Here is a 14,407-nt window from a genome sequence, read left to right as displayed (position 1 = left end):
CAAGTTAATAATAGCATGCCTGTCGATTTTATCGTTGATGTGGCATGATAAAGTAGGTTGCACTGTTGAGAAGTTAGTTAAAATAAGTAGTATTTCACAATCCTTGTTTTTGTTTTGCGATTAGTGTTCCAGACATGTGCTTGTGAGAATTTTGACCCACTTAAAAGAGGCCAGAAGTAGCTCGACGCCGCAACGAATATCTACAGTGAAACCTAGGTATAACGAACTTTGATACAACGAAAAACTTAATAAAACGAAATTTTTGCTGAGTCGCCTGAAAACACCTCGTTGTTGCGAAAGTTTCCATGCAAAAATAGTCCATAGAACTAAAGAAATACGTTAGCAAAAGCCTCTGAATATGTTGAGTCCCGTTAAAAAAAAATTAACTACTTATAACGAATTTAAAAAAAAATTTTTGCATTATTTGTTGTGTCGAGGTGTTGCTATTAAATTAATATAACGAAACTATAGATACTATAACGAAGTATTTTTCCAACCCCTTCAACTTCCTTATATCGAGGTTTCACTGTACGTAGTTTTAATTAGGATTCCTTATTGATGCGAATCGGTTGTCAGGAGGATAAAGGAGCGCCGAAGGATTAACTGGTTCCCTTCTGGTATTTGTGTTGCTACCTATGGGGTATTGTGCTTCCAGTAATAAAAAAAAAAAATTTTTACAAATTTTAATAAACCAATATAAAAAATAAAAAATAAAATTTAGGACTAAAAAAAAATATATAAAAAAATGGTGAAAAATTTAAAAATGAACTAATATAAAAAATTATAAAAATGTTTTATTTATGCGCCAAAAGGCAGAAAATGTAAAACAGTTATTCTACCTTAATTGGTTTAAGTTCAAGTCTTAAGAGGATATAGAAAAATTTAATTTTTTTTGTTGGAACTTGGCAACTTCAGTACTGTAATTGAAAAATTGAAACACCTAAAATTCAATGAAATTGCAGCTTCCTCCTTCGCTTACTCTTAGTCCTAACCTCAGGCCAGTGTGTAGCGTCTTTCGATAGTTCTCTTCCAATATTAATACATAAAAATATGGAGCAGCAAATAGATAAAATGCCCATTTTTCGTGACAGTTTTAAATATTAAGGCTAAGTTTTAAAAAATTAGGATGGAGGTTGAAAGTCAGATTAAAAGCTAAGGAAAGGCTTCTTTTACGTTTAACTCGGTCTATGAGGATTAAGAACTGCTTGCAATTTTTGAACTTAACACGAAAAAAGTGAATATGCGATCTGCGACGAAATTGGCTTCAAATAGACGCTATGCTAATTGCCTGCAAGTGCTAAGAAAGGAAGGTGCCATATCAGTTTAAAATAGGTACAAAAGAGTTGGAACATTAAACTCTGTCTATGGGCAAATAAAATCCTTAGAAATTCCACTGAAGAAATAGATCAGAAAGCGGCAAAGTTGACTTCAAACAGACAGTACTCTGCCTATGCCCCAAACTCTGAGAGCTGAGCAAAGAGAGCACGTCAGCTGAGATAAAGATTCAGAGAACTTAAGAACGACATAGAAAGACAGAAGGTTTAGGGTTGGTGTCTTCCAGCCACTATTTCTGGGTTTTATGAAGTAATGTAATTCATGCCAGGTAGTCGCTATCAATGGAACAGTCGAGTGTTGAGAAGGCAAGACAGGCTTTTTCAAAGTCGTTTTTCAAACAGCAATAAAATGCTGATTTGAAAATTTTTTTCTGGCTGCTGTTAAGCCGCCGTTGATTTAGGAACATGCTAAGGTTAGCAAAAAGTCAGCCATAATTGCTGATGGGAGCTTTTGCTGTCCACCATGAAAGCATAGCCATGCTTAAAGCTCGATAAGTTGCAATAATGTTTGCATCTTTTCTTTTAAATTTTGCTAGACTAAGGCTATATCAGACGTTCATCAGCACCCCTGGTAAGCTAGTTCATTAGCCGTATTCATAGTCAAAATAAAGTCTACACTTAAGTTAGTTTGAGCTTTTTGGCATAACTTTCAATGGAATATCTGCTGCTACTCCCTCTAGAATCAAATTTGTTTCGACTGTGAATATACCCGAATCTAGGCACGATCCCATGTAACTAACCAGTTAAATGTACTTAATCCTAGCTGTTTAGTTCAAATTTGACCAGTTTTCAAACATATTCAAGCAAATCAATTCATAACTAATTCGCAACAATCAAAAACCGTTCAGTGTTCGTAGTCAAGCACGTTCTGATATTAAGTTTCGCAATTCATTGGAATACTATCGATGTAAATCAGAGCGCCAACTAAATGCCCTACTTTTAAGCAGTTCACTTACAAGTAGGGTGCTAAGTATAGCCAGTCATTCTGCCAGCAAGTGTTGTAAGCCCAGCACATTACTTCATATGCGCTGCAAACCCTTCGGATGGGGGGCACACCGCAATGCCAATAAGTTGCCCCCCTTCCCCCCTTGGAACATGCAACAAAGTGCAAGAAAATCGAATTACAGCTGCTTCAATTACAACTCTCACTTGCCAACTAGGCGCATTAAAACAAAGTGGTCCCATTTGCAGACTATCAAAGAGCAACAGCTGCTGGACGTCTACATTGCATGCTGACGAAGTCGTCGTCGCCGTCGCCGTCACCGTCACCAGCCGCATTGGCAATATCGATGACCTCATATACATATATGTAGGTTTATTAAATAATTTATAGCAGTTACAATGAATATATGTCAGTGTGTATGTGTGTAGTATTTTGTGGGAAGTGAAAGAGAACGTCCGACTACCAACTTATTTATGTAGTTGGTTGGTTTGTCAGGCCGACTGGTTGGCTAGTCAGTCATACAGTCATGCAAGTGGTAAATAAGTAGTCATTCATTCAGACAAGCGAGACGCTGCAACAGCTGATGCTGTTGTTGCTATTCCTTATACATAACTGCCTATTACTTCTATTACTCACAGGGCACTATATATGAATAAGATTGACCCCATTTCTTTCTATTTTTCTAATGTTTTGAAAGTTTTTTTTTGGGTCACCCTTTTTCTGGCACAACCCTCATCTCTCTCCACTAACACTAGGTGCTTTAAGGTTCTCTACATACAACATTTATGTGTATACTCGTAGCTACAAATATTGCACTAAAATGTTGCCATTTTAATGTTCGTAATTTTTATTAATATTTTTTGCATTCGCTTCCTTCTTGCTTCCACGATTCTCTTTGCGCCCCCAACCCCCTTTGCTTAATGGCACAGCATGCAAAATGTTGATGTTGCAGCTGCTTTCGTGTCTCGAACTGGGTTAACTTTTGTATTCTGGTTGAGTTTGAACAGCTTATGGTTACCGACAGTTGCTAGACTTTTTGTTGATGGACTTTTGCTTTTATTGTTGCTGTTGTTTGCTTCTTGGTTTCGACGGCATGTGTTCAACATCCGTGCAGTTTATATTGAAAAGTGATAGTACAAAAAAAATATGGTTTTTACAAAAAGAACATGCAAAATTATCGCAAACAAAACACATCAAATTATAGTTATTATGATTATTATGAAGAGAAAAAAAAATACGGCTGCCTGACTGGCTGACTGATTCGACTGGCCGTCAGCTATTCACTACGTCTTACAGTGCTTCCCTTCCATAAGAAATGTGGGCAAAAATTGAATTATGGACGAATTTAAACGAAAATTCGCTTCCTAATTAAAATTGGTGACGCTAAATTCAAAAATGAAATTTTTTGATAACTTTCATACTTTCACTGTAAATACAGTTTGAAGTTGAAAATTTGGGTTCTTGGGGCATTTACATAGGTATGTACATATAGTTCGTTCTATTTTCGAAAGTAAGATGTCAAATGATGTGTAATAAAGTTTTATTTTTTTTTAAACGGGTTGCCACCTGTTACAAATTTTATTACAATTATTTAATAAGTTAAATGAACTAGATATTATAATATGGGTATCAATTTAAATGGTTTTGAAAATTCTTTACTTTTAAACGACACGTAGAAGGGTTGCCACATGTCTAAAAAATCAACTTCACTTTAATTAGGGAAATAAGATAACTGAAATATTTATATCAATATGGGTATGAGATAAAAGAAAAAATTGGACATATTAAGCAACAAATAAGTGAAGATTAAAAATATTCCTTAGTTAATTTAAGAGTCTAGGAATTTAAAAGGAATGTAATCAGAGCAAGTCACTGATTAGCAATGTATGTATTTGTAATAAAATAACAAATACGATTTCGTAAACATTGGTTTGACATTATTATTTCAGTTTAACTAAATTTGACTTTACAAACACGTGGCAACCCTTTTCGTAGTATTTGCAAGCTAAAACCTTCTTACAGCCAGTTTCACCAAACTATTTAAGTGGAAATTAACTTTAATTTTCGAATTTTCGGTTTCACCAATCAATTTTAATTTTGATTTAAGTGACCTATGCTCTGCACTTAAATAAAAGTTAAATCAGAATAACCACACTCAGAGGTGTTACACGATTAATCACCTGATCATTGTGTAACTGCTGCTTACTTGTATACCAGCCCTGCTTTTACAACACAGCGTGCCAAAGCTTTCAAAAGCTCTCAGTACAAATGAAAACGAAAGCTAGTCCTAGTCTGTTTTACAACCACTTTTTACTCACTTAAATAAATAGTTTATTGAAACTGAAAATAATTAAAATGAGATTTAAATAAAAAATTAAATTAAAGTTAATTTCCACTTAAATAGTTTGGTGAAACTGGCTGTTAAACCTCTTTCGTCTGACTCTCATATGGTGATACCTGTATATTTAAATAACCCAATTCCTTTAATTCCAAAGGAATCTGATTTTTTAACAGGTGGCAACCCCCTACATGTAGTTAAGAAATAATTCCTTTTCATACACATTTCGATTGATACTCATCTCTTAATAATTCATTTAACTTATTAAAAAATTTGAATTTAATTTTTTAACAGGTGGCAACTCTAAAAAAAATTTACCTCTATTGTCTAAAGGTCAAGCCTTCTAATCTGCCACTTCATTTTTGAATATAGAACGAATCGTGCAGATCTGATGGCACTGTTAAAAAATTCATTCATGCATTAGCAAAAAACGCATTTCTTCAAAAAGTGCAAAAAACGAGCGGGTTTTTATTTCTTCTTTTGAAAGCTCAAAACCCATACCATTAATAAAATAATAAAAAATAACATATTTTTACATATATTTTTTATTCATACAATTTAAATTTAGCATTTTTTTAAGTGTTGATTAAAAAAAATGTTTTCCTGGAATACCGCAGGGACACCCTGTGTTTAATTCTATTCCAAAAATTTTAATCCTGTAGCTCAAACCAACATTTTATTTCAAAGAATTTATTTTTGACCTTTATTTCGGTGAAGAGCTTACGTATGGCTATGCTCTTATTAATATTCCTAGTATAAAATTTGTCAACTTTAGTGGCTTCCTGGCGGCACGTTATTATTTTTTACAGCGAAATTTCTATATAATTCTTTTTCGCGGATAAATTACCTATCCAAAAATACCAAACACGTTCACATCGCAGACAAACATTTTTTCGATTTTTGCCCACTTAGGCGGCACTGTGCGCGTCTTCCATATGTTGTCGGTGCAGGCAATCATTTGACTGGTTATGAATGGTTGCTGGCTAGCATAAGTGAGCCAAGATGAGACAACGGTTCATATGAGAAGAATAGGTAACTAATTTTTATGATCTTTGGGCAGTGGACACGCTCACCTTTGCATTTGCCATGGTTGTCAATTTTTGTGTCAAAGTCGTTGCAATTTAAGTTGCGTTGAGCTTTGAACTATTATTATTATCGGTGTTTTCAAAGGAGCTGCTCAAATTAGATTTGAAACAGCCGAAGGCACTGTAGCTAGTGCTGTTATATTTTTTCGTAGGTAGTATAATTATTTATAATTATATTCCCTTTTAATAATTAAATAAAATAGATTTGAAAATAATGATTTTTATTGCTTTCTTATAGACTTTTTTTTTAGTTTTGTATACGTAAAAAGAAGAAATTAAAAATTTGTTAGTATCCACCTACATACATACTTATGTCCCAGTCTCCAAAAAGGCTCAGAAAGGCTCGGCTGAGAACTTCTTTTGATGACGACCGTGGCAAACGTTTGACAACCCCTCTTCGGCCATCAAAGCTATAACTGAGACGACCCATCGAATTCCTGAAGATTTTCTAAACTATGTCTCTTTGAACAAACGAGACAAATGGTCCCAGATTCGACGTACAAACACCCTACACTGTGATCGGCAATGCATGTGTATATGTATGTAAATAAGATGGCAGAAAGCTTGTTTGTGTAGCTATGTATTGGTAAATAAATCTCATAGCTCATTGGAACCCATTTTATTCGAATATATCGTATATTTAAAACAGTTTGACGGGCAAACGAAAACATTGCAATCGAGGGGTTTTTGAAGAAAATCCCTGCTTAAGGGGGCTTAAATTAAGCGAAATTCTAGTATTAATTTCCTTAGGTAACGTCTCGCCTGATTAGATTACACGAACCTAAATGGCTTAGCAACTTTAAGTGCAGATAATTTTTGCTCGTACTGAATATAAATAGCTTTGGCAAAAAGTAGTAATTCAGATCCGATTTCTACTGAGAATAAAGAATAACACAAAATTTTATAGAATGGCGAACTTCCTCGGCCAGTACATAAGGGGGCGGATATGCTAGATGTGGTCCAATTTTAATAAAATTTGGTTTTTATAAAGTTTTTATGATTGGTGGGCGGTCAGTGGGTCGATTTTGACCATCTTTCAGATTTAAGTATTTCTGGTGAATACTTAGATACAAACCTAATTTTATCAAAGTCGATTAATATTTGCCAATTCCGCCCCCTAGTGTAGTGGGCATGTCAGCTCGGTAATGTATGCCATTTTTAATATTTCCTTGCTCCTAAGCAAAGCTACTGCATGTATAAAATTTTAGCAAAATCGAAACACGTTTACTACTATTTGTAGCAGCTTATGCGGGGATCATCAACGATGCGGCTATAACGGCTAATTCTACTGAATTTTTTATTTTATATGGTGCCCTTATTGTTTTCCTACATTGCACTGAATTTTTAAAAAAATTATTTGAAATAATCATATTTTTTAAATTTCAAAGTCCTTTTAAAAAAAATCCTGACATCAGAGAGAGAGAAACTAAGCACGCAGTTTTACCATAATTTACCCATAGTTTCGCGAATTAAATTAATTTTTGTGTGTGTAAAATTTATTGTCGCGCGGTGTTACCTATACATACACAGCTGCAAACACTACTTTTACCGCATTTCCACGCTTTAGGCATTTAAAGCATTATTGGAAATAAAAGTAAAATAATAATAAGAAACACAAATAAAATCATTGTGCAAAGAATTCACTTACACAAATGCTTCCATATCCGGCAACAAAAAATAAAAATTACGTATACGCACTGAAGCACCCGCAGCTAGAGACGAGCAATCGGGGCGCGTGTTTAATGGGCATTATGGCACGCATAAAATCAACGATTCGGCAGTGATAAATAAAGCAAAACACAAGACAGGTAAACGCACTAAAAATAGCCGCGAGAAAGCTCTAAGATGATAAAAGCTTAACACAAACAAATGCACAGTGAAGTCGATGTCAAACGAGGCATAAGTAGTTTGCCATACAAATGTTTATATGGAATTGTATTTGTATTTACTTACGCTACAAGCTAGCGAAAAGCTTGCGTTTTAATAAGCATTTGCTTGTGCGGGCGATAAGCCACAGCTGCGCTATTTTTATTTTTGTTTTTGTTTTTGTTGTTACTTCCGAATGTTGGCGGCCTTAATATAGTACATTCATAGGTACACTGATACGAGTGTCTTGCGTTGACCAGCTGTGTGGGCACTTTTGCGATCGAACCAAAACAAGGGGATGTAGCTCAGATGGTAGAGCGCTCGCTTAGCATGTGAGAGGTACGGGGATCGATGCCCCGCATCTCCAAAATTAAGTTTTTTTTTTTTTAATTTTTCTATCCAAATTTTTAGTTGCGCTCTTTTTTTAGAGAAATGTGAAATCAAGTTGCGTTTGCTTACCTGCAAAGAAAAGGAAAAAAAGAGAAATTATTAATAAAATATTAACCTAAAAATTCAGTTCATGCTTAAAATTTTTAAGTTCAATTTATAAATTAAATTTTTATCAACCTCATATTTTGTTTAGCATATTTCTTTCAACTAAGCAGATAAATTGCTTTCTATGCATTATTATTTTATTTTTTGACTTAATTTCAAAAGTTAGTCAGTCATAGTCTTTATATGCTTTAATAAAGGATTGACCAAAACCTAAACCTAAATTGCCACAAGCCTGCCATTGGTTTATAACATTTTTGTGACTGTCGCTATGCATAATTGACATTGGTTTACATCAAAGCTAACACTTTCAACCGCAGGTAATGTGAAAGCAGGCACAGTGTGCAAGAAGCAGTAAAACAGATTTCAAAAATTAAAATTTCATTCAATTGGAATTCATTGAGATGAAATGAATGAATGAATTGGATTGGGTGAAATGAAAGTAGTGAAATAAACGGAATTGAATAAATTCATTTGAATTAGGCTGAGCTGAGTTGAACTGAATTGAATGTCACAATGTTTTTCAAGTTCAAATTTTGTTGGTACATATTTCTTAATCAAAATATTGTTTATTCCTTAATCAAATCCATATAAATCAGGGTTTCAAACTTTATACAAAATTTCCAAAAAATCAAAAAAATTTCATAAAAACTTCTAAATTTAATTTTAGTGCCAAATTTCAATCGTTTAAAAAATCACATTTTTTATAAAAATATTTATTTTTTAATGATTTAAAATTTTATGGGCTATAAAACTGAATACATACCCAAAAATTTTCCAAAAATTCCAGGTTAAAAGGTTGGAAATTTTGATGAAATTTGTTTGAATTTTTCTCAATTTTGTATCAAGTTTGAAACTTCGATTCACATGATTTTGATTGAAGCAAGAATCATATTTTCAAAGAAAAATTTTACTTGAAAATCATTGTAAATGTAAAAAAAGCATGGCAACACTTGTTTGAGTCACTGTATTTTCTTTGGGATACAATTTTTAGTACAGTTGCCCTTTAAATAAAATGTCTAACTCTCTTAGGAATTCTTTAATTTTCTACGATATCTCCGTGCAAGCACAAATGCATTGCTTTGAATTAAATTTTAATTAGCTTTTCTGTAAATCAGATAATTTAGTTTATAAAATACCATACAATTTTAACACACTGTACATGTGGGAAAACCCAAATCATTGGTATAATTTAATACATATGCTCTTATGTATGGCTGTGTTTGTAGACAGCGTCTAATTGAAATGCAATTAGTTGCAATGCAATTAACAAACTAGTATTGCACTTCGACACCAGTACAAACACACACCTGCCACATATGTATGTACGCATGCGTGTCACACCAAAAAAAACAAACAACACTTTACGAAATGTTATACAGTAGCCGTTGATGAGGATAATCAGCTGCAAAGCAATAAAGAAATCCCAAGCGTACACTTGCAATCCAATCCAACTCACCTTCGCCACCACCCACCCACCAACTGCTAAGCAGTGCAGCAAGCCAAAAGTGCACAAAAACAAAAAGCAACAATAAACTAATTGTAGTATAAAAGAAAATGAGTCGATTTTCAATGTACAAAAATGATTTACGTCTGGTTGTCGTCGATGTTTCCCTCCTTCCTCGCTTCTTCTCTCCCCGCCTTGTGTATTGCCATTGTTCATCTACGGAAGTACATGTGTATGTATGTATGTATGTATGTATGCACTTAATTTGTTAGCATGTTTGTATTTACTGTTTATGCACTGCAATTTAATTTTTATTTCCTATTTGTACTTTTGCTTTAGTAATTTGTTTACGCAAACATCAGCGCGAAGCGAGTGCATTCCCAGCCCGCAAAAAATCCGAAATCCGATCCGAAAAAGGACAAAAAAGTGGATGAAGTGCGGATTTTTGTCCGTTTACGGATTCCAGTACCAGGTTGACCGAGCTTTGCCCGGAGCGCATATACTTTTTAAAGTTTTCAAGATTTGGATAGCTTAAAAAAAACACATTTTGGAAAAAAATGGATTTCGATATCTATTAAGTAAATTTTTTAAACCAAAATTTAGGTGGCAACCCTATTCCGAAATACGCTGGAATGAATGGTACATATCTTGAGCGTATATGTAATGTGAATACATTAAAAAAATGCTGTTTGAAATTAACAAAATAAAAATTTGTATTAAATAGAAGCATGGCAACCCTGATGGGAAATATTTTCTGACCAAAGTTCGCCACAATACCTTTCATTTGATATCCATATTGCGATGTTTTAGATAAATTGTGTAGAATCGAAAATAAGTGGCAAGCTTACATTATTATCCTAAGCGATAACATTTTGTATATAGGGAAGGCATTGTTTAAGAACCTTCTCTTGGTGCCCATGCATAGTAAAGAAATATTTTACCTTTTTTTCTAAAAAAAATAAATTTGCGATTCAAAATAGGTGGCAACACTTTTAAAAATATTTTTTAATTAGGCATCTTTAAAATACCTTCCATTTGATACCCATATTATGATGTCTTAATTAATATGTAACTAATTTCGAACAGGTGGCAAGCTTATACGCGTATTCTCGGAGATATGTAGTGCCTTTCAGATAACCTTAAAATCCAAAACATCCTCTGTGTACAAAATTTCATCAAAATCTTTAGATCCATTTCCGTGAACATTATGGATATATATAATTATTTGTATATATGTTTTTTTTCTGAAATTTGTCTGATTGAATTTTTGTTCAATATGCTTTCCTTCTGCACTTCACAGATACTTTTTCAGGGTTTAAAAGAAATAAAATAAAATTAGGAAGCGCCTGACGGAATTCGAACCCGGCACCTTCTGGAAGCGGCACACTCCTCTGCACGCTCAGCCACTGCCGGCTGACTACGCATGCTTTCAAATGTTTAGCTTGAGCAAATAAAATACAATTATTGCTTTCAAATGACATCATCTTTTTCGAACGTTTCGAACGTTTTCCGGATACTGAAAATTGAGCTAAACTGCACTGTCGGCAAAAATTTACGTTTCTTTGCTGGCTGGGTTGTCGCTTCATCGTCCAATTGTGTGTGTGTGTGTGTGAGGTTGTGTTTTCTAGTTTTTTTTTTTTCAATTAAGCGTCAGAGCTTGCTGTTCACATGCAAACTGGTTAACGAAAACAAAATGCAGAACAAAAAAAAAATGCATTTCGCTTAGACATTTTAATGATGGCAATAAACAGCAAATAAATGCAAATGAATAAAGCTGTTAGTTATGTTTTTTGACTAATGGCGTTGCTGTTGTTGGGTGTTTTGCTGCTGCAACAAGCAATAAGCCAGCCATTAAAAATTGTAACCATTTCGTCTATAATTTGCCAGATATGCGAATTTAATGCGAATTTTGCATTTTTGACAATCGGCCGCCAATTCATTTGAAATTTATTTGAAGTGTGCGCAAGGTGTAGTGGTGAAGTGGTGGTGTAAATGAATGAGTGAGCTGGAATGCTTTAGATGCAAATTATTTGAGAACAATTCAGCGAAATTATTTACTGATTTTTAAGAATTTTTTCACAGAGATAATAAATTATTTACAAGTAAGAAAATAAAAAATAACTAGTAAACTAAACTAATTCGTATTGAGGCTAAATGGATATGCTGCCTTTTGATTTGAACTGCTATTCAGCTGAGCTAAGCAAAAAGGTCAATGCGACCATTGAAGTAAGGTATTGAATGACTCCCTCTAACTACATTTATTAGAAGTTGAACTTTGTCTAATATGTATGAATAATTTTGATGTTAGCGCGAAAGCTAAGTTAATCAGAAGACCACTTAATTCATGCGATTCGTTCCACGTGGCAAATTTAACTTTTTCTGGCTAAAAAAATATACAAACCGAATTTCATTAAAATTGGATAACATTTATCATTTTCGCCCCCTACGGTGGTGGGCGTCTTCATTCCCAAGTGACGTTTCAATTGCAGTAGTACCAGTGATTGTGCGAAGTTATGCAAAGTATGCACAATCAGACCTTTAGCCTCTTCATAAAATATGCTCCAACTAAAGTGAAAGGGTCTCAATTATGAAGCGTTCGAAAGTGATACTAGCAGCATAGTATTTCATTACATATATGTAAGTGTTTTTTTTAATGCATTTAAGTAGTCTTCCTTAACAATTTTTAACAGCCAAGCAGCGAGGGTTTTCTGACAGAAATACCTCATGGGCACTTACAAGTAATGATGGGGATATTGTTTTTTTGGTAGGCATTTTCCAAAATCATTGGGAATTGTCAAGAGAATAAAATTTTTTTATGGCACATAAATAAAAACATAGATTTACAAAACCTCAAGTATTGCACTTAAAATAAATAAATGTAAAGAAATAGTTTTTTTTATGTTTAATAAATGCACGTTGACAATTGCGATTCACACAACTCAATAAGCGGCTTAGGGGCATCAAATGCCTGCAATTAAATTGAATTGTTTAAATGCAAATTTTATTAAACAAAATCGAGAATAAAACTGATAAAAATTTTGATCACTAATCAGCGTTTGTTTAAACGCCAACAGATGGGCTAGTTCAACTTGTTAGCCAACAAATTAAAACACCAAATCAATTTGAAACAAACCAAAAAAAAAAGCAAATGAAAAAAAAGACAAAGCCTTATGGAATAGTAAAGTGCCATAAATAACGCAGCAAATATGGTAAATAGCAAATAGCAAAAGTTAAATGGCAAGCGAGACTAACTGATGTGCGAATGTGTGTGTGTTGTGGGAAATTGTAAATTGTCGTAGATCTCAGGTTCAGCTATGTATAACCAAAAAAGGGTTGAGGTGAGTGACTTGTGCGCCTGCATTAAGCTAAAACGTCATAAATTACAGCAAAACAAGCAAATCCAAACGAACTGGTTTATACTTTTTATTATTTTTTTTTTTTGCTCTTTTTGCGAATGTTATGTAAATAGAATTGTCGCTAAAATTATGACAATGCGCGTAGTGTGTTGAAGGGTATTTGGCAAGGGTGAATTGAGTTGTCAAAAAAAAACTAGGCAGCTGGCAACTCAATTAAAAGTTACAAAAAAAAAAATGGAAAATAAAAAATGTGAAATATTAGGAAACTTAAAAAGATTACTGCCTTTTTGCTTTATTATTTTATTATTCAATCAAATTGTGCGACGGCTGTAAACCAAAAAGTGTGTAACCTGTCGTTTTTTTTTTTGATGAAAATATAATTAAAGGTAAACCGAAACGCGACTTCACTAATAGTAAGCTGTGAATAATGGCCCTGAAAATTAAAAAAATGCAGATAAAATAACAAGCGTAGCTGTGGTAAAAAAAAATTATATAAAAAACAAGGCGGAACCGAACTTTGAACACCCAACGCTTGTTGAGGTTATTTAGATTAGGTTGAGCGATAGATAGTCTCTTGTGGGACTCCGTTAGAATCAGTATTCTTTGTAATATAGCATGATTAACCCCGTTCCCCTAAAAACCACTTTGAATTCAGCGAAAACGTGGATAAGTGTATAAGCCCCTGATATCTATTGCCTTCATCACATCCAGATCATCAAAAAAATAACTCTCAAGAGCTTTTGCTCTCCGTTTTGCTAGTGCCGAGCAATGCCAGAGAAGTAGTCGTCCCAGAGTCAGTCCAGTCTAATTGCGTGTGCTCCGCAATTCTGACAAGCTCAGATTCGGTTGAGCAGCAGTGCTTGTGGGGCCCGCTGTTTTAAATTACTCTTTGATCTTTCATTATCACATGCGCCGAATTGGTTTCCATCTATGCGTGCCTTTCCTCATTTTTGTTTACTGCGCAAATGTTCCGCCTACAAGTATGCAACATTAGGTGCATTTCCACTTCTCAAATGGCTTATAAAAAAATTAGGATCGAATTTGAAGTTGAAAAAGTAGACAAACAGTCTATTTAAGAGTTCCATACGATATGTTTGAAATAAACATGATTTTTGAATCCATTGCTAGGCTACCTAAATTGTACAACTAAGTGGGTCGACCTGGGTGAATACTTCGCTCAGCAATGACTGGGAGGCATCGAGGGGCTGCAGGTTGCCTTCAATTACAAAAGGTATATCTGATTTTTTTTTTTCTTATTTCACAGGCAACTTGTTGGACTGCTGACTGGTCACTTCACGTGGCACAAACAGCTGACTGTGATAAGCGTACATGACAACCGCATTTGCCCATTCTGCCTTGAAGAGGATGGGAAGGTGGAACACTTTTTGCGCTTCTGTGCAAGAATTTGGTATGAGAAATTTTACCGTTCTTTGGCGTCCAACAATCTGCTTAGGATTATTCGAAAATCGTGCAAATTTAGAACAGTTTGAAATTGAGGGCATGTAACGGGTGATTTTTTAAGAGCTTGATAACTTTTTTTTTAAAA

At 34.1% G+C, this 14,407-nt stretch overlaps 1 protein-coding gene and 1 non-coding gene across 3 annotated transcripts in view; one reads left to right on the top strand and one right to left on the bottom strand.

Annotated features, from left to right (window-relative positions):
- Positions 1-14,407, bottom strand: part of LOC118747910 (serine/threonine-protein kinase NLK2) — a 337,056-nt gene that overhangs the window by 159,164 nt on the left and 163,485 nt on the right. The gene's annotated exons all lie outside the window — the stretch shown is intronic.
- Trnaa-agc lies at positions 7,861-7,933 on the top strand. Its single transcript has one exon. It is a non-coding gene; the product is annotated as a tRNA-Ala (tRNA).

Source organism: Rhagoletis pomonella, unplaced genomic scaffold (genome assembly GCF_013731165.1).
Source record: "Rhagoletis pomonella isolate Grant_MI unplaced genomic scaffold, Rhpom_1.0 Rhpom_scaffold_00012, whole genome shotgun sequence".
Lineage (NCBI taxonomy): Eukaryota > Metazoa > Arthropoda > Insecta > Diptera > Tephritidae > Rhagoletis > Rhagoletis pomonella.
The sequence above is the reverse complement of the archived record's forward strand: the minus strand, read 5'-3'. Positions and strand labels throughout refer to the sequence as shown.